Here is a 22,779-nt window from a genome sequence, read left to right on the forward strand (position 1 = left end):
TGACGTATAAAGCCATGTCCAACCCGGAATTAATGGACACGCTGCACCTCAGAAAATCCAAATCCCATCGAGCTACGCGCTTGAGAGACTTGAACCTCAGCACTGAAATAAATAGGACATGCTGGAAGGACAGATTCATAACCCAGAGGCTCCCTTCACTCTGGAATAAAATCCCAGTCCAGGTTAGGCAGAGTCCCTCATTGACTCTCTTCAAGAGGAATCTTGATGAGTGGATGGGAGATCATAGGTTTACCTCGGGTATCACTTCTGTGTCACTGTTAGACAGAGGCACAGTATACTAACCTCGAAAAAGGGCATAGCAAAATTAATTTAAAATGGGTGGTGTAAGCCAAACACACTCTGGCTAGGCTTATAAATGCCCTAGGGCAGATAGCCTAGTATGAACCTATGAACCTATGAACAGTTCAGTATTTTGCAACAAATTCACAAAGAAAACACCAAATTCAAACCAAGAGGCTTCTCTTCTATTAAATACCATTGTCAAAATATTAAGAATGTTCTTCAGTATACCTTATCTATCCACATTTTATCCACCATCTACTAAACCCTATGGGGATGGTTAATGCCTTGGCCAGTATTCAAAAGCCTAGGGATGACAGGTGTAGACCATCTCTGGCAAAGCAGCTTGCTCTGTCAATCATGTTGTTTCAGGCTGACAAATACTGTATCCCCTTGGAATGATACCAGAAAGTAAGACAGTTACTGAAGTCAATCATTTTCTGTTTGTATTATAGTATCATTCTTGGTGAAGGTAGAATGCTGCTCAATGTGAGGCTCATACCAGCCTGCAATATGTATTCAGAGAGGTCCATCATGTCTCTCTTCATATAGAACATGGAGGTATGTCTCAGATCATGTACACCCACATAGACAATGACTGAGTCATACTGGTATGTGTGGTTGAGTGACCTGAGTGTTTTCAAGATCTGGCGAATCCTGGCCCCTGACAGACTACTGATTGTAACTCTCTCAATCTGGTAAGGGGAATGTCCATGTGTCTCACTGTGGAGTCTCCTATGATGAAGATGTTTGAATGAGTTGTGTTTTGCTTTAGGGACTGCTTTTGGAGACACTGTGATGTGTATTTTTATGTATAGTGGGTGATGTTGGGTTGGCTTTCTTTGCATGTGGCTTCTGAGAGCAGTGTACAGGAGGCCTCTGAGGTTTTGGCAGTTACTTTTCAGTACCTCCACATATGTGGGTTTATGTATCAAGACCTTATTTAGTGAGGGAAATGGTGTGTGAGTGTGTGTGTGGTGATAACCTGTTTGTCATTTGATTTTTCAGTATGTGAGTCGTGTCTCAATTCATAATGTAACAACATCTCCAACATACTGTGTTTGTTTGTTTCAGGAGGCAGTGGTTATACTCCACATAAAAAAAGTATTTCAGGCAGGGTCAAGGCCCAGTCTACCAGTGCCTTGGCTTTATCTATGCTTTTTAGATAAGGTTGTACTCTAGAAGTATTGTAGAAGATGCTACTTGGTACTCAGTACATACTTTTACAAATCAGTATATTTTTGATTCCTTCTCAAGGTCCAGGTCAGGCTTTGCTAGGCCCATTCTCCAGGGACATGTGGGTTCTTCTCTTTCCACCTCCCAAATGTAGTAAGCTAGCATAATCCACCCATATAGCCAAGCCTCCTGCAGCAGTCTTCAGTATGATGAACATAGTACAGGTGTGTAAGTAAACATAAAATAATAGTACATGTTCAAATGGTCACTGTTACAGTAGCTGTTCCCTGCCTCCATCCCCCTTGTTTGTGTGTGTGTGTGTGTGTGTGTGTGTGTGTGTGTGTGTGTGTGTGTGTGTGTGTGTGCGTGCATGTGTGCGTGGGTGTGTTTTATACCAGGGTGCGTGGACATTTATTTTTGCTGTTCCTAGCATTTTCCTTTCGGGGCTCAGTCTCCCTCACATTGTTGGCAGAAAAACTGTAAAGTGTTTGGTACCCAAACTTGTCTCTTAGTCAGCTCAACTCAGCTTGAGCTGCCTGACAGTTTGGGTGTAGGGAAGGGGCCCTGAAGCTTTGGAAGTTGGCTGGCTGCTATATTATTGGCAGGATATAACCCATATAGCTAATGCTATAGCAGCAGTGATCACTCAAAATTCTACTCTTATAGTAAGTTTACTTACACAACTGTACTGTCTTCTTTTAAACAGACTATATATTACCCATATCAGTTTTAGCTAATAGATGGATATTGCTATCCCTAAAGACCAAAGAGGGTCAAAATAAAAGAACATACTACAAGAATGTTGGCATTAACTAACTACACAAATACTAATAAAAAGTAATGAGAAGTTATTAAATTACACATAGAAAATGCATCTGATTCTTTAAGCTGGCAGCTTCTATCCAAGGCATCATATGTATATTCATTTCCAAACTACTTTTTAAATCAGCAGTTCTGTATCCTATTTGAAAATATGGGCATATTAACTCAAGCAGTATGCATAAAAAAGGGATCTAGTCAAGGTTGTTCTTTTTCTCCTGGATCATTTGCCTTTGTGAAAAGAACCTGCAGCAAATTTTATAAGGCAGAATGAACAAGTAGTACATTTTAAAATAAGTGTCATCTTTCATTTAAAAATCCTATCATTTGTTTTGATGATGTATTGTTCGCCTTCACCAGCATTTACTCAAATATGGTACATTTTGATGTTGCATTGAAAAACTTTGAATGAATATAAACTCTTTAAGTCTAATCACAATAAAACAAACACAGTATTATCCAGAAAATATAGTCTAGACTAGGTAAGATTTATAGTTGGAACTGTAAAGAATTACTATATTTAGGAGTAACTTTATCTATTACTTTACAAGACATAATACGTACAAGTTTGGAATTAAACAACTATCAACTCTTGCCTAAAATGCTGTATGTTATTCATACTATTTGGTAATACCAAATAAAACTGACATAGAATAGCACTAAACCATCATATAAAAACTTGAGAAATGGTGGGGTAGGTTTACCTGACATCACATCTTATGTATTCATTTCTGTTTTAAATGTTGTATTCCATTGGTTAGCTATATTTAGTGAAATGAAAAATAATTTGTGAAATGATTTGCAATAAAAAAATAACATCTCAAATCAGTGCTGCAGACAGTAAGCTATTGTATACATTATACAATTTTTATTCTGAAAAATCAGCTTATATTAATGTTATAGCAACATTTTCTAACATTTAAATTATAAATACCCTCATCTTAAAACAAAGGGTATTTATAATTCACATATATTTTATACCAGGATTTATACAAGGCTCTAGTGTTGAGAAAATGATAGATTAGAAGATAAATGACTTTGCATTCTGGCTTAATTGTTTAAAAAAAGGAACCTTACTGTGTATGAATAATATTCACAAATATAATTTGGATTGCAAATATAACAGAAATTGAATTAAAGTATTACATAAAACTGTTAAAATATGTGCATTGTTTTTAACAAAGAGTCTTCAAAATCATAAAAAAGGGATCTAGTCAAGGTTGTTCTTTTTTCCTGGATCAAATCATGTTTCTAAACTCTGTAAAGCTCTATTATCTGATAATACTGGTACTCCAGAAGCTCTAGTAGAACTTGTGAATTAAACTAGAGATCCTAATTTCTGTGAAGTGAATAGAGCAGTAAAACTGTGATTAGTTAGACAGATAGCATAGTTCTCATTTTGGAGAATTTTATTTTTATGGAAATTATTAAATCTTGTCCTTTATACCACTGACAAAATTGGGCAAATAATAAAAGAATAACAGAATAAATATGTATTGGTGAATCAATAACATAATGATTAATGCAGATTGCAAGGTATTAAAGGAATCTGTTAACAAAATTCCTATAATTTACCCAAACATTACGGGCAAATAAAGTTCAGTTGCCTAAAGATATTTAATATTTATCATTTTTCTTATAACATCCTAATTGTTATTCTTCCATAATTTGCTCCCACTCCTTCTACAGCCATAATCTGATTTTTCACAATATATTTGTCAAAATCCATTTTCCATTAAAAAAATCATTCAGTCTTTCATTCCAAATAATACCTATTAGATCAAATAAATTCTTATCTACCCTTCCACATATTCTTTCTTCGTATTCTTATAATATCCATACAGTATCATATTCATATCTATATTGCTTATGTCATCAATATTATCAATAAAAAACATTAACAAAAGTTTTTTCCAGAGTTTCACCACTCTTTTACATATAAGAAAATATGGTCTTTTGTCTCTTCCTCTCCGCAATTTAAACACACTCTGTCAGCGTTCTTTTCATATGGCATATTCCCCTTTACTGGTAATTTATTTTTTACCAGTTTCCATAGGAAATCCTGACACTCTACTATCATGGCACACCACGTTTTCGTTATTTTAATGATTTTAATCACTTCTTCTGGTAAAATTTCCCATGGATTTGCATGATAATATTGCTTTAGCTCATCACTGTTATACCACAACTGTCTATCTTTCTCTCTATCATCAATATTTATTTTCCATGTTAGTATTTTTTCTTGATAATTTTTAATTTCTTCATTCATATTTTTTTCTTATTCTTATTCTTATCTCTCAAAATTTTTGTAATTATATTTCAGCATTCTCACAATTAAATCTAAAGAATAAAGAACAAGATTTAGTAACCCCAGTCCCACTTCATCTTCATGCATATACAACACATATCTTTTCTCTGAATTTATAGTTGAACTCCATATGAAAGAAAACATCAGTTGTACAATTTCCTTTTTGTATTTTCTAGGGTCACATAAGCATTTTACATATATACCATTTCCTATTAATAACAAAAATCACCAGATAAATCTTTTTCCTGAATGCTAATCTAGACATCCTCCATAAAAGACATATTTTCTTCATTTTCTTTATCAGACCTATTGTGTCACAACTAAATTATTTTTACCAAATTTTATTTGTGGCAAAGGTACTTCATTCATTGAAAAATAAACCCCATTTTTACTACATCACCCAAATCCTTACTTTTTATATTTATTCAAAGTCATTCCCATTTCCTTTAAACATCCATTCAGACAAACGAATACTTCCCTCAGCCATGATTTTCCTTAGCAACTACAACTATATCGTCTGCATATGTTAAAGCTACTGAAAACACCACCACTTTTTGCATCACATATATCATCTTTCATTTTATACCCATGCAAACAATATTCTACTCATGGGACATCCTTGTCTTATACGACATTTCATGCAAATGTCTTTACTCCACCACCCATAATTAACACTTTCTCTTTATTATTTTGATATACTGGCATATACACCCTTCAAATTCTATTACCTATTCCATACTGTTCCATAATATCTCACAAAGGATCATGTCCTACTGTATCAAATGCCTAGCTCGTATCATCTACCATAAGTTTGTTGTCATCCCTTTTACTTATAATCCACAATTTCTCTCACAACCAATATAAATTCTTGACACCCTTTGCCCTTTTCTATATATTTTCTTCCATAATATCTATCATTAGTCCTTCCATTCTCCTCTGTATTATTCTCATAAAAATATAATCTGTATTATTTAGTGTGATGGGTATCCATTTTTTTATGTAATTCTTCTCATCTTTCTTCCACATAAATTTTAATATCCCACTACATAACTCTCCATAAACAACTCCTTCCTTCACACATTCATTCAATACATTTACAGAATATTCTCTTTACCATTTCATTAATTTCTTGCACATTCCATACCATGTACAATCTGGGCCAGATGCTGAATAAACATTTACTTTCCTAAGTACTTCATCCAATTCACTAATAGTAATTTATTTTTCAAATTATTCCTTAATGCATTCTGGATTTTTTTAAACTTTCTATTCTCTTTTATTTTCCATTTTTTTAATCTTATATTTATTTTCCACATGCTGTACTACAATACTTGTAGTTTGCTCTTATGTTCTTTTTTAGCTTTTTTTAATTTTTAATTTCCTTCATTATACTAATATTCTCCTTTACTACTTTATTCAAATATGCAGATACCTTCTCCCTTCTGCCTTGTAATATCTCTGCCTAAACAGTAATGTCTTATTTTTCTTGATTTCTTGAATAAACTTCTTTTTCTATATCATAATACTCTCTTGTATTATTCTCTAAATTCTATACATTTTCCCATACTTTACATTTTCTTCATTTCTTAAATCACCCTGCCATTGAAATAAATACTTTTTTATACTTATTTTTTAAGTTCAATCCAACATGCCCACCAGTTTTTATAGAAGTCCTTCATGGTTATATAATCCTTCCATAACTGCAATACTTCCTACTCTCCATAATTTCTCATTTATTATTTTTATTCCCTTTCTTGTTTTAATATACTCACTTTCTTTCATCGCCTCCATCCTTATTGCTAAATGGTCTGAAAAAATGTCAGAACTGTAACACCTTCTGCTATTCCACAGACTTACAATAATACAAAATAATCAATTTCAGATCCATGTTCCCCCTTCTATAAGTCCATCATCTTTTGTTCCACACAGCTAATTTACCACATTTTATCCCTGCCTGTATTTTTTACACCTTTCCCTTTCCTTTTACATCTTCCCCTTAAATCACAGTTACAGTCCTCTGCAATTACAAATTTCATGTTAAATACCACATAGTCTAATATTTGGTGAAAGCGATTCTTTCTTTCTTTCCTAGCTAGTTATATATGCATATAATTATATACTTATATAAATGTGTCCTCTCCACCAAACATCTACAACAGTAAACTTTCCCAAACTTAATAACATTAAATTTAGTATTTTTAGTGTTTTTTTACCCAACGCAGCTGCTCAAGAACAGCCAAGTTCCATATTACATTTGTACCTCACAATGTTTTTGTTTGATGTTTTTCTTTACTTGTCAGGAATCTTACATCCTCTACAGAATAATATCCACATCAAATTTTGCACACAATTCTAGTATCCCTATCCTTCTAACATTTATTGAAAGTATTCTAAAATTGTTGTTTTTTCTTCTTTTTCAAGTTTATGGGAAACATTTTAAAATTTTTGTTTTCTTATTTTTCTCTTCTTACAGCTGAATGTTTTTTTCTGGGTTTATGGACAAATTATCATTGATTCTCAGAATCATATTTTTCGCTGGCTAGAACTTCAAAAAATATTAGTGTCAATCCCTTCTCCTGACCTCTGTTCCTGCATGCACCCCCCCCCCATTTTTTCCCTTCAATATATTTTTCTTCTACATTTCCATCTTCACCTAGTACAGCATCTGCCCCAGCATCCTGTTGTCCTTCCTTATTTATGTTCTCTTCCTTTTCCTCTTCTTTTTCATCAGTTATTGGTTGCTTTTGACAGTCCATTCAAAAATGTCCCTTTTTTAGGCAACCTGCATTCAGGTACACAACTTCTTGCGTATGTCCTTTCTCCCCACATTGATGACATTATACCTTGTCAATCATTAATTAAATAAGAAAGGTGACAACAAAACATGATTTAGGCTGTCCAACACATCTTAATGTCCCTCTATGACCATCCACAAAAATGGCAAGTGTTTTACCATTTTGTTTCACTTTTCAAGCCTCTACCTTCCATTACATAAGTTTATGAACAGTTTCACACAAACCCTGCATATATTTTTAACAACCCCTTTTTCCAGTTATCAGTTCTAAACTGCAAAGTAATACATTTTTTTCCATTTGAGTTACTGCGAGAAAACAAGTAATTGTTCTACAGATAAATGTCCTTCTTTTTGTTACAGTTGCAGAAATGTCATCAGTCCCTCAGTTTCAAATGTTGAGTCACAAAAAGTCTCTGTCCTAATATGTGTAAAAGACCAAATTTCTTGAGCTTTAAAAACAGAAGTTACCAAATTGTCCCATACATATCTGTCTGCTCAGTGCCATTCTTTCTTCTTATTCTCAGAGTTGGTCTTTTCTTCTTTTAAAAACAGTTGCAGCTATCCTTTTTGCCTGCTGTCACTCCTGTATATGTTTTAGTTGCTGCATTATCTGCTGCAACAAAAAAGACACCTTCTCAGTTTGTTGCTACTCGACTCTTTTTACTTTCTATCACTACTGCATAAGTTTTAGCTGCTGGATTCTCTGCTGCCAAATCATCTGGCTCTTTTTCCCCATTACCATCCTCAGAACTTCCGCGGTTCCAAAGATATCTGCCAACTCACCCCATGAAACATCAGAACTGTCACCTGAATCATTCCTGCTCCATTATTTTTAAGAGAACATCATCTGCAAGCCTTTTGACACCAGTTCTGTTACCTGAGCTACTCCAACAGACTTGCCTACTTCCTTTAGTTTCTGGCTGTTTTGAACTTCATCCACTCTGCAGTCTGTTCTGCTTAGTTTGTGAGATTGTAGTAACAGATTAAGAGCTCTTCCCTTCTAGCACGTTTTCTAGAAGATTAGGTGGGTATAGATTGAGCCTTGCTGAGAGCTTTGTTCTATATCACAAAGTTTGGAAATACAGTGCTTGTCATCTGCTACTTTTCTTTTGTGTGACAAAAACTTGCTAATAACAAGCTATGTGGCTCATTAATTTGTAGTTTGCTAATATCTTGCATTCATTTGCAGACATTAAAATCACTGTTTATTTTATGCCAGGTGTTCTTTGTTCTCCACACCAAATGGTACATTAATACTTCCTAGGATTCCACGATACATCAGTATCTCTCTTGTGATCTATTCAGAACTCTGAACAAGACCTTGTCTATTTAAACTCTCTTTTTGAGCTATGAACTTGATTTTTCTTTGCTTGCAACTGGACCTTTTTATTTATTTATTTTTTCTTTATGTTCTTTGGTTCTGCATGGGCATCATATTCCATTCATTGTCTGTTTTAATTTTTGGAAAGTCACAGATTCCGAGTGGCTTTGTGTAGCTGTTAATGTTTGATGGTCAGTCAAAATGCATATTGTGGTGTTTTCATTTACAAATGTGTGTTAAAGCTGATTCCCAAGGGATCTTGAAACAATGATTTTGTTGTTATAAAGCTGAATTGCAGCAAAGAAGAAAGAAACTCCAATTGAACTAAATGCTTTGTAAAAAGACAGGATGCAGTGCCTGCTACTACCTGGGGGAAGGAGTTCTCACTGTCATCAATAGCCCACCATTACTAGATATCTGCAGGTCCACAGGAGTTGGCAATCCTACAAGGGCAGCATACAAGCAACACCGTGCCCAGCCCCCTCTAGAAACAATGCGGTTCTCCTGGTCATAGTGCCACTAAACAGCCCTGATAAGCACCGGGAATGACAAACTCACTCAACCTGATATCTACAACATGACCAGTCCCTCCTCTAGAAATAATGCGGTTCTCCTGCTTGCAGTGAGCCCACTAGGACTATCTCAATACACTTTGTAATAGACTCCTTTGAGGCCCCCCAGTCCTCTGTCTGCTGTTTTTCTCATCTTTATGGGACTTCTCCCTTACAACATTACAGGCTATACTTACTGATTTGTCCACAGTCTAGTTGGAAATTACAATAGTATATAACAAATAACCTGTGTCTTTTGCTTATACACTGACTCTGCCCATGACTCTACTGCTACAACACTGACCTGTTGGGTCTGCAGAAGGATTGTGCTGATTGTTTTTTGTAGTGACGATGAAATCCAACTCATCCATGCCTGTCTTACAATATTCTGTTGCCTTTGTGCCATTGGACCATTGGTTCTTGCTCCCCTTAACTATATTGTGTCTTTCTCTTTCAGTCCTCCTCTAGAAACAACATGGTTCTCCCACACCGCTCTTTCAAATACAGCATGTTAGGACATTTAGGACCCCTCAGCATTCTCACAGTAGTGTGTCTGCCACATAAGTTTTTAAGTTGTTATGTTTTAATGTTCTAGATTTTAATGTGCTACCTACCTTTAACTAACATATGGTGTATCAGTACCTGTACATGCAGCCATATCTATGGATGTGTGACAGTGATGCTGGATATTGCTTAACACATAACAGTGGTCTGATAAATATGTTTTGAGGCTAATATATGCTAAAGACAGGTATTACTTTGTATTTTGAAGAGCATATCTGTATCATGTTAAAGCCAGGCTATTAACTTTTGCAATTTAGAAATGCATACCTGTATTGTGCTAAAGACAGGCTATTATTTTGGTAAATTTTAAGTGCATATCTGTATGGAGTTCTAGAGCCACTAACATATGGACATGCACCCATATCTATGAACATGTGGCAATTAAGTTGATTAGGGTTTAATACATAGCAGTTGTTAGATAACTGTGTTCTGAGGCCAATACATGGTAAAAACAGTCTATTTATTTGGTTCATAGGTTGGTACTACACTAACTGCCCTTGCGAGCCATTTTAAGCTTAGCCAATTATCCCTTGTGAGACTCAAACCCTGTACCTTGTGTTTATAAGGCAAACACCTTAACCATTAGGCCATCCTCTTGCACTATGTATTTATTGAACTGCATGTCTGTAACATGCTTGTTTATTGCTCACCTAGGAATACATAAGCTATAAGTCACTCTGCAAAACCTGTATTTACCGGCCAAAACTAGATTGTAAAGGGCTACTGAATAAGCTTTGCGTGATTGGTAGTTAAGGCTTGAAAGTGACTAAAGATAACCACAAATAGCTATGTTACAGACTTAACTTGCTGCAGCATACGTATCATAAAACTAAGGGTGCATTTCTTTATTTCATGTGCATAAAGACTCCTGTCGCTATTGTTATGTTAACATATTCTGCCAACTGCCTATTGTACTGTAGTACTATTTGGTTATTTATGGTCTCTCTATAGATACTGTTAGTTTTTCTGATATGGTTAAGATAATTATTATGGATTATGTTGTTTAACAACCTACTTACCTCTCTGCTCCTTCTATCCTTGCCCCCCTTAACTATACTGTATCTTTCTCTTTCAGTCCCCCTCTAGAAACAATGTAGTTCTCCCACTTGCAGTGCCACTAAACAGCCCTAATAAGCACTGGGAATGACAAACTCACTCAACCTGATATCTACAACCTGACCAGTGTATGTTTCTCTTAGTAGCAATAACATTTAGACTTGTGCTCTCCTTAAAAAAGTGGCATGCACACTACTAGGACCCTCCCAATGCATTCTGTAATAGACTCTTTTGAGCCACCCCGCAATCCTCTCCCTGCTGTTTTTCATATCTTTCATGACTTCTCCCTTACAACATTACAGGCTATACTTACTGATTTGTCCACAATCTAGTGGGAAACTACAATAGTATATAGCAAATAACCTGTGTCTTTTGCTTATACACTGACTCTGGCCATAACTCTACTGCTACAACACTGACCTGTTGGGTCTGTAGAAGGAGTTAGCTGATTGTTTTTCATAGTGATGATGATATCTGACTCCTGTTTATACCTGCACCATTCACCCTCGCTACACTCGGGCTCACTCTGCTCCCCTACCCTACCCCCATTCCCACCTAACCCCTCTTTCACTAGAGGTATATGCTTTAGGCCACACCTACCTCTTTACACAGTCCAATCACTATTTCCTTCTCCTAATTAGGCATCACACTTCCCTTCCCTACCACTTTATCATACCACTACATAATCTACCTTGCTTTCAAATACCCATTAGCAAACACTAATTATTACTTTCCCTCCTTAACCTATATAAAACCTATTACTTCCTCCCAGCCTACTCAGCATAGCTTCAACATGCTCTTCTTTCACATCCTCACACTCACAACACTTACTTTACTTACACATATTACCTCCTACCATCATACTGAACCAATATCAGCTCCCCACCATAACACAACTACTGCCCATGTTACAAACTCTCCCTCAGTCAATCACGGAATATACCCAGCTCTCTTCCATTTAACAATCCAACATCACTTTGTAATGCAAACTCCACCTTACCAATATTTAAATAAACCATCCTTAACATACAATAGGTACTTCACCAAAATCATTGAACTAATTGTACTCATTGCATCCAGGCTAGCACTCAGTGGTGATATACCCTGGCTCTCCCAAACCAACTATCAACCTTACCCACACAGATAGTCCAAACAATGCACCTCGCCTCTCCAAAAGTGCTACTAACCTGCTAATATTAAATATTAGCATTAGAAGTCTATCAAAGTGCACGACCTTCATGCTAATCTTTCCCTTTACTCACCAGATGTAGTAGTTCTAACTGAAACATGGCTGAAACCTGCCACCTCAAATAATGAAATTACAGCCCCTGCTTATAACTTACTACTCAAAGACCGAATAAACAAAAAGGGAGGAGGTGTTGCAATATCATTTAAGGACCACCTAAATCTCACAACATTAGACATACCAACTCCAGCCCTATGTACCACTGAACTCTTACTTTCTAACCTAAAAATTAATACGAGAAAAACTATTAATATAATTGGATGCTGTATTCCACCTGGTAATATACCCACCCCGGAAAACCTGCTCAGTTGAGCATCAGAGACCCTAGCCCAGGAAACCATTATTCTAGGAGACTTTAATATCGATTGGACACTATGTAGCTCTACTATACCCACTAATCATATTAACCACCTGGGATTCTCTCAACTAAACCAATCCTCTGCCAGAAAAGACAAATCAACAAACAGACAGTCTATACTAGACTGGATACTATCAAATAAACCAGCCCACATAAGTTAATCTGGCTGCCTATCTGATAGCCTGAGTGCCCACTTGCCTACCTATATAATTAGACACTGTAGAACATTGAAAAAATCTCCCACCTTCCAACAAATATGTGCCAAAACGAACTTTATCCCATCTAACTTCATCTCAGCACTAAAAGCCTGAAATTGGACTTCCATCAAATACCTCAATCTTAACAAAGCAGTTAAGTTCTTCAACTCTGTATTCAGTAACATACTTAACTCCCATGCCCCACCTAGAACCATTAAAATTAAGTCAAACTATGCACCCTGGTTGAGCAAAGAAACCAGATCTCATGCAAGAGATAAAGCCTGGTCTGACTGGCACAAAGCAAAAACAATAAACTCAAAGCAAACCTACCTTGAATTGAGAAACTAAGCCAAAAAATTATCAAAACAGACAAAATAAACTACTACCATAATATACAAAGCAAACAACAACATAGTCCTAGAACTTTTTGGGCAGCTAGCAATAATATTCTTCAGCCAGGCAAATCTAAGACTCCTTCCCCTGCTATTACAGACACCTCTACTAATACACCTACCCAATTTAATAAATTCTTTATTGAATCCATAAAAACTCACAAATCCTTCCTGACCCCAGTGAAATACACAACCACCTCACAAGTGAAAATGACTTTTCCCTCCAAACTGTCTCTGTAGACCTGATTAAAAAACTACTCAAAAAGCTAAAACCAACCACACCAGCTGCTGATAATCTCCCAGCCAAATATTTGAAAACAGCTGCTGATGCAATATCATATCCAGTAACCATCCTTTTCAATCACTCCATTTCTGAAAAAATAGACCCTGACCTCTGGAAGATCTTCCATATTATTCCCTCCATAAAGGGGGCACCTCACATGAACTAACACATTACCACCCCATTGCTATATTGTCTCCCCTCTCCAAAATACTCAAAAAGTGTATTCACTCACAAATTACCGAGCACCTAACCACTCATAAACTGCTCACTAACACCCAACACGGCTTCAGGCCTTATCATAGTACAACCACTGCTCTCATGTCATTCACTCACATTGTTAATAGCCATAGAAATGATGGTAAATATGTTTCATCTATCTTCCTAGACATTTCCAAGACTTTTGATATGGTTAATCATAACAAGCTTATAAAGGCTCTTGCTGAACTAAATCTCAGTCATTCCACTATCACATGGTTTCATAGTTATGGAAAAAGGGAGACATCAAGCAGTCAAATGGAATCAGGAACTATCACCCTTACTCCCAGTAACTACAGGGGTTCCACAAGGATCCATTCTCAGACCTCTGTTGTTTTCTATATTCACCAATAACCTCCACACCTCTACCCTCCACTCCACAGTCATCCAGTATCCAGATGACTCTACATTAGTCTGTGCCTCATCTTCCCTCCAAAACCTACAGCAGCAAACACAAGCTTCCTTTCTCTCTGTTGAGTCATGGCTTACTGACCACCAGCTAATACTCAACTCTAATAAGAAAAATGTATTATCTTCCAACCCACACAACATACCAATCCTGACCTCTCATTCAACATCACATCCAATAATAAAACCATTATATCTCCTGTTTCCCACACAAAGTGTCTTGGTGTAATGATTGACTATAACATAAAATTTGACAGCCATATCTCTCTCACCATAAGGAAGTCCATAAAAAACTAGATACTCCATATAGAAACAAACAATTCCTAACAAACTCTGCTTGGGCTGTTATCGCACGCACGCATCTCATCTCTACCTTACTATATGCCTCTGCAACCCTCACCAACCTTAGGAAAACTGACTTAATTAAACTAGAAACTTGCTATAATAAAACAGCCAAATTCACGACTAATAGTAATTACAGAACACACCATTGTATATCTCTCAAACAGCTCAATTGGCTTGAATTTCCTCACCTACTTCTATATAATCAACTTACCCTGTCACATAAAATTATGTATCATCCCGAACTAACCCCCTCACTACAGGACCTGTTAATTCCATACTCCTGTACTAGTAACCTCCGCTCCACTAACAAACTTCTCATCAAAGTAAATAAGGCTAATAATGCGGCTGGGACATCACTCTATAACTATAGGGGTTCCACAAGGATCCATTTTCAGACCTCTTTTGTTTTCTATATTCGGGTCTATATTATAAAACTGAAAAGACTTTACCGCAAATGTTCACATGAGCAAAAATGCCTGTAATCAAACTTGCTATTGTGGGGGGCTGTGCCCCCCACACCCACTGCTACCTATATATTCTAACTTCAAGGTCGCACTACAGAGAGGAAAGGGGAAATATCCCACTCCTCACTGTAACATGACCCGACAATCACAGTTTCGATCCCCAGCATTTTCGTTCATGTGAGCGTTCACGCTAAAGTCTTTTCGTGCATCTAATATAGACCCCTATATTCTACACAGTAGCCAAACAATGGAATAAACTTCCCCCTCTCATCACAGCTGTAGCTTTAACACATGAATTTAAAAGTCCTTAAAATCACACCTGTTGAACTTATGCTCTGCAACTGTGACAGTCCAGGTTAATGCTAGCCATCAGCCCCCCCCCCCCACCTTCCATCAACCTACCTCACTACTTTGTACTTTATCTTCACACTTCAATATCACACTTATGCTCTTTTCACTTTTCTCATAATTCTATCTACCTGTACTTACCCTTGCTCAACTTAATGACTGCTGTTACCACCGTCTGTTGCAACAACATTTTTAGCCATTGCGCTACTATTGACTTCTGTGTCATATGTTAAATAATGCTACTTATTATTAGTTGTAATTAATTGTTCTTCTGTTCAAACTTTGATTGTAGACTAGTATTGTCATATTGTGCAGCTTGTATTGTCTGTGTAAATGTAAATATTATCTATGGAGCTTTTCTCCTTGGGCCTCTACTAAAAAAGGACCCATGTCCAGTCAGAATTTCCCAGTAACCAAATGTAAAATAAAATAAATAATAATAATTTTGTACTGTCATTTCTTTTTTTTTCTGTTTTCCCTGACTGCCCTGTCAGGTGGTTCCCCTTCTGCTTTTACTCATTTGACCATTATTTCTGAAGGAACAGGAGCTGGGTATTCCCGGGTTACTAAGAGCCTGACTGCCCATATGGTCTTGCCAGGAATCCCTGTTAGCCCTGCATTCCACAATGAGAATTAATTGGTAAGGAGTGGGCCAGTCTGTGGGTCTTTGGGGTGGCCTTCCCTCTCCCTTTTGAGCACCCCATTCCCTTTTGAGCCCACAAGCATTGCCTCCAGAGGGGAAGTTTGCCTCTATGTACCAGTTTTCCTTTGGCTGCTTGGAAAGAGTGCCCTTATAGTAGGGGCAGCTAAGGTTAATAGGTAAATACTAGGCTAGCTGCCTTTGTGGGCAATTTTTAAGCCTAGCTAATTTCCACAATGGTGAGAATCAAACCCTGTACCTTGTGTCTCTGAGGTAAACACTTTAACCATTATGCCATCCCACAATGCCCCTGGCTTGGAACTCCACTAGGTGAACACCTAGTGCTCCTACTCGGTATCACCCATGTGGGGAACCAGAGCTGACTTCTTTCCCCCAGGATGAGTAAGCTAACAGTGGTAACTCACTTCCATCTGATCTAGCTATCTTCTACAGGCACCTGAGCCACTACTCAAACCCAGGTTGTCTGGGATGCAGTCAGGGGTTTCTCCCGCTATGCTGTGGAGCTGCCGAGACATTGTCATTCTTGAGTTGGAACTGAAGCCTATATTTGCTGTTGTTGATCTTGATTATTTTGCCTCTCTATCTGGGACCCTTTAAAGCAATTTTTTGGACATTTGGTTGCATTTATTTTTATAAGGTTCTGACGTGAAATGTTTTATTACCAAATTCAGCTGAATTATTTATACAGTGATTACTTGTTAATCAAATACAGAGTTACCTGGGAGCCAGGCTGATCACAATTATTGTAAATCTGATTTGTTTGTTTAAAGTTTCTTCTTTGATCTAGATAGTAGATTATCTACATTCTTCACTAGTTGTACTTTTATACTTGCTATTATTTATCGTGCATTGTTTTCTTTTTCTTTTCCTGCAGTTTACTTCCTATTTTATATAGTTTCATTTTTTTTTATTACTTGACAGTTTTATTTGATATTTAATTTGTTTTTCAAAGCTACCTTTATTGCTCAATGTTGCACCATTCAATTGTTTCTGCCTATTCAGTTTGATTGATGTGTTTTATCAGTCAGTGCTGCATATTTTATTTTTTATTTAACATTTGTTTATTGGGAAAGTCCGACTTGGAACAAGTCAATTTCAGCAGAGGCCTGGGGAGAAATGCTCCAGATGCATGTCTTTGTAATGTGGGAGGAAACTGGAGCACCTGGAGGAAATACACACAAATGCAGGGAGGACATGCAGACTCTGTACAGAAGGCACCCCAGCCAAGATTTAATCTGTTCATTCTTAGCTGCAGATATATAGAATTCTACTCATGTTCCACTCCTCTTATGTTTTATAACTAGACTATATTAGCCTTTGCTTGCTACTTTTTCTTTTGCATTTTATTACTCTTAAGATAATCAAATTGCTTTTGCTGATACATACAAGTTTTTCTAGATCAGGGTTTATGGACCTGTTTGTTAGAATATGAGGGGGGCATCTTGTTGGCACTCCATCCCTGTGTAACTTCAAGCCTTCCTAGCCATAGATTTTTCAAGTGCAAAAGGTTTCGTCTTTTTAGAAACAAAACACGAGGCAGTAACAAAGTTTTACTTGTGACAGCTAACTCCTGAGTATGGGAGATTGGAAGGTAATCCAAGTACTTAAACATTACCATGGAGCAGAACATCCCATTGTACATTTTCCAGTTCTCCTGCAGGATGCACCCATGAAACCCAGTTACCATATGGGGTACACAGAGGGGAACTTTAGCTTTCCTACTAGACTTCAAATACAAGTGTTGTATTCTAATGCCAGGTCTGCTTGGACATGAGTGTTTAGTGCTGGGTTGAAAGTATATATCTCAATGATTATAACTTTAGATTAAGATGGAAAAGGTGAGGGAGTGTGACAGAATCAGCAGAGAAGGTTAGATATTTACAAATAAACCAAATATAAAAAGAGATGCAGAGTACAGTAGAAAAGAAGAATGAACAAGGGTGAGTAAGATCATGGCTGGATCTTACTCTCCAGTACAATGAGTCTGGGTAGGAAGATATGGGAGCTACAAGACGTGATGCAGAAAGGAAGCATAAATTTCCCTGCCATCACAAGACATGACAAGAGTGGGTGGGTGGGATTTGGAGATACCTGGGTATAGTTGTTCAGGGAGCTGGGTGAGAGGGTTTGGAGTAGCAATATGGAAAAAAGAATGCAGCAAATGTGAGGTCATAGGAGAGAAAGAACACCAAACCAAAAAATGGGCTAAGGTAGTGGCCAAGAGGAGAGGCTCAGTTAAGTACACTAGTAATTAAAGTAGAAAAATGCAGAGAGATGGTAGACTGATGCAATGTATCATCGCCAGACACAAGGGAGTCAGATGAGAGACTGGATGCATAAATGAAAAAGGGTGGATGAAGTGAGTAATATTGATGGGAGGAGCTGAATCTGTCAGCAGACTGAAATTCTGAGCTGCAGGTTAGATGGATTGATTGAGAAAGCAGGAGTTGATTGAGATCTTGATTTATGATGGCTTCAGCCAATTATTGCAAGTCTGTATGAAAAAAGATTAAATTCCTGGCATGGGCTTAGCCAGTTCAGAGGTGTTCATGTCTGTCCAGGTTAAGATACTAAATAAAATAAAATCTTCTTCTTTCAGCTGTTTCCATTAGGGGTCACCACAGTGGATCATCTGTTTCCATTTCTTCCTATCCTCTGCATCTTGCTCTGTCACACTAACCCCCTGCATGTCCTCTCTTACCACATCCATAAACCTCATCTGGGGTCTTCCTCTATTCGTCTTACCTGGCAGTTCCATCCTTAGCATCCTTTTCCCAATATACCCAGCATCCCTCCTCAGCACATGTCCAAATCAATGCAATCTCACATCTGTGGCTTTGTCTCCAAACCGTCCAACCTGAGCTGACCCTCTAGTATCCAAAAACACAAAAGAGGCACACCACGATGATTCTTCAGGCTGTAATAGAGAATTAAAAACATCAAACGAACAGCTGTAGGAAGGAGTAAGCGCTTTCACGTTTTAACAACGCTTCTTCAGACTTAAAATACATCTAAAAAAATGTGTTCTTATATACTCATAGTTAATTGAATAATTAAAGCAATTAGAATAATTAAAACTCTATCACAGTCATCCCTTGTTAAAGGTGTATTGCTATGTTAGTAGCTTATATAAAAAACTATATCTTGTGGCTGTATATATAGTAAATGCAATATACCTATATATTATACAAGACACATCTACTAAAATTAAGAATAGAACAATTTAAAATGATAATAATTAGCAGTACTAAAGCGCTTACTCCTTCCTACAGCTGTTCGTTTGATGTTTTTAATTCTCTATTAAAGCCTGAAGAATCATCGTGGTGTGCCTCTTTTGTGTTTTTGGATACAAATAGGACTTTTCTCAAGAGACACTTCATCCAGTACTGGTTTGTCTTTGTTGCATTGACCCTCTAGTATACTGATTCCTAATCCTGTCCATCCTCATCACACCCAATGTGAAGCTTAACATCTCTAACTCTGCCACCTCCATCTCTGACTCCTGTCTTTTCATCAATGCCACCGTCTCCAACCCATATAACATAGCTGGTCTCACTACCATATAACATAGCTGGTCTCACTACCCTCTTGTAGACCTTCCCTTTCATTCTTACTAGTACATGTATGTCACAAATCACTTTTGACACTCTTCTCCACCTACTCCACCCTGCCTGTACTCTCTTTTTCACCTTTCCTCCACACTCACCATTACTCTGAACTGTTGATCCCAAGTATTTAAGCTCATCCACCTTCGCCACCTCTACTCCTTGCATCCTCACCATTCCTCTATCCTCCCTCTCATTCACACAATGTATTCTGTCTTAGTCCAGCTGACCTTCATTCCTCTCCTCTTTAGAGCATATCTGCTCCTCTCCAGGGTCTCCTCAACCTGTTCCGTACTCTCACTACAGATCACAATGTCATCCACAAACATCATAGTCCACGGGATTCCTATCTGATCTTGTTGTCAACCTGCCCAAGACCATTGCAAATAAGAAAGGGCTCAGAGTTGATCCTTGATGTAATCCCACCTCCACCTTTAAAACATAAATCACTCCCACCGCAGACCTCACCACTGTCACACTACCTTCATACATATCCTGTACCACTCTTACATACTGCTCTGCCACTTCTGACTTCCTCATACAATACTGCAACTCCTCTCTAGGCACCCCATCATATGCTTTCTCTACATCCACAAAGAAACAATGCCATGCCTTCTGACCTTCTCTATACTTCTCCATCAACACTCTCAGAGCAAACATTGCATTTGTAGTGCTCTTTCCCGACATGGAACCATACTGCTGCTCACTAATCATCACCTCCCTTCTTAACCTTGCTTCCACTACTCTTTCCCATAACATCATGCTATGACTGATCAGTTTTATCCCTCTGTAGTTACTACAGCTCTGCACATTACCCTTATTCTTAAAAATTGGTACCAATTCACTTCTCCACTGCTCAGGCATCCTCACACTCCAATATTTCATTAAACAATCTGATTAAAATCTCCACTGCCATCTCTCCTAAACATCTCCATACTTCTACGGGTATGTCATCTGGACTAACACCCTTTCCATTCTTCATCCTGTTCATAGCATTCCTTACTTCCTCCTTGCTAATCCATTGCATTTCCTGATTCACTATTCTCACATCAACCCACCTTCTCTCTCATTCTCTTCAGTCATCAGCCCCTCAAAGTACTCTTTCCATCTGCTCAACACACACTACTCACTTGTGAGTACATTTCCCTCATTATCCTTTATCACCCTTACCTGCTGCACATCATTGCCAGCTCTGTCCCTCTGTCTATCCAATTGGTACAGGTCCTTTTCTCCCTCCTTACTGTCCAACCTTTCTTACAACTCTCCACACATCTTATCCTTGGCCTTCCCCACCTCTCTTTTCACCATACACCTCATCTCCTTATACTCCTGTCTGCTTCCTTCATCTTTCTGACAATCCCACTTCTTCTTTGCCAGTCTCTTTCTCTGTACATTCTCCTGTACATCCTCATTCCACCACCAGGTCTGCTTGTCCTTCTTCCACTGTTCAGATGTTACACCAAGCACCTCTCTAGCTGGTTCCCTTACCAGCTCTGCTGTAGGGACCCAGCCATTCGGTAACTCTTCACTGCCACCCAGTGCCTGTTTTAACCCTTCCTTGAACTCCACCTCCCAATCATCCTTTTTCAACTTCCACCATTTGACCCTTGGCACTGCCTTCACTCTCTTCCTCCTCTTCTTGATTACCAACGTCATCCTACAGACCACCATCCTATGCTGTCTGACTATGCTTTCCCCTGTCATCACTTTATAGTCCCCAATCTCCTTCAGACTGTCCCTCCTACGTAGGATATAATCCACCTGTGTTCATCTTTTTCCACCCTTGTACGTCACCCTGTGCTCCTCCCACTTCTTAAATACATATTCACCACCTTCTGCATTCCTCCCCTTAACACCATACTTCCTCATTACTTCCTCATCCCCTCTGTTCTCTTGATCAACATGCCCATTGAAATCCACGCCAGTCACCACTCTCTCACCCTTGGGTACACTCACCACCACTTCATCCAACTCACTCCAAAATTTTTTTCTCTTCCATTGCACACCCAACTTGCAGAGCATATGCACTAACAACATTCATCATCACACCATCAATTTCCAGCTTCATAAACATCATTCTGTCTGACACTCTTTTCACCTTCAAAACACTCTTGGCATACTGTTCCTTCAGGATAACCCTACCCTATTTCTCCTCCCATCCACACCATGATAGGACAGGTCTATATCACATAGTCAAAGTTTTATAACATCGAACACATAATGTTTGAACCATTATGTTTGAAGTTACAAAACTTTGACTATGCATAAAAAAAAAAAAAAGAAGGGAAAACAAAATAAACTGTTTTAAGTGTGGGGCAAGCCACCCTGCACCTCCCACACCCCCTGCTACTTAAATATACCAACTCCGAGATGGCACCACATTGAACAAAACAGAAACCTCGGCTTATGGAGATTTCCACTGAAACACTCAAACTTTTACAAATTCGAACTTATGGTCTCGACCATATGAGGTTCAAACTTGTAAAAGTTCGACTATGTAATAGAAACCTTGATAGAACAGTTTGAAACTGCCTCCAATAAACCTGGCCTTACTCCCCTCCCATCTGGTCTCTTGCACGCACAATATATCAACCTTTCTTCTCTCCAGCAGGAGCTAGCTCTCTCCCTATACCAGTCATACTGCCAACATTCAAAGTTCCTACCCTCACAACCACATTCCTAACTTGTCTCCTCTCTTCCTGCCTTTGGGCATGCCTTCCCCCTCTTTTTCTCCTTCTCCTTCTCCTTCAGCCAACAGTAGCCCAGTTTCCACCATCACCCTGTGGGCTAACAGTACAGGTGGCAGTCATTGTTTACCTGAGCACTGGCCAATCCAGTATGGAAATCTGTATTGTATTGTCAGTGGACTTATTCACATTTGTATGGATAGAACATCTAATGGTGCCTATATTCAAGGCACTACCCAAGATACATAAAGATCTGGTTGATCCCCCACTGAGACCTATTGTCTCAGGCAAGGGTTAGGTCACAGAGAATATATTCATTTGGATAGAATGTATACTGAAAAAAGTTTTAGATAAATTTCCCAGTATACTAAGGGATACAGGACACTTTGTAACACTGTTGCATGAGTGTATTATACGGAATGAAGGACAGAACTATATTATGATTACACTAGATGTAAATAATTTATTTACTGTCATTAGCAATACCTATGGCAAGCCACTGCGGTGCAGCGGAAGAATTGTTGCCTCATAGCAAGAGGTTCTTCTGTTCGATTCTCGGCTGGAGCGCCTTCTGTGTGGAGTCTGCATGTCCTCCCCGTGGTCGAGTGGCGTTCAAAAGACATGCGTAGAATGGGCATGCC

The sequence above is a fragment of the Protopterus annectens genome, chromosome 13.part0 (genome assembly GCF_019279795.1).
Source record: "Protopterus annectens isolate FY-2018-M chromosome 13.part0, PAN1.0, whole genome shotgun sequence".
Classification (NCBI taxonomy): domain Eukaryota; kingdom Metazoa; phylum Chordata; order Ceratodontiformes; family Protopteridae; genus Protopterus; species Protopterus annectens.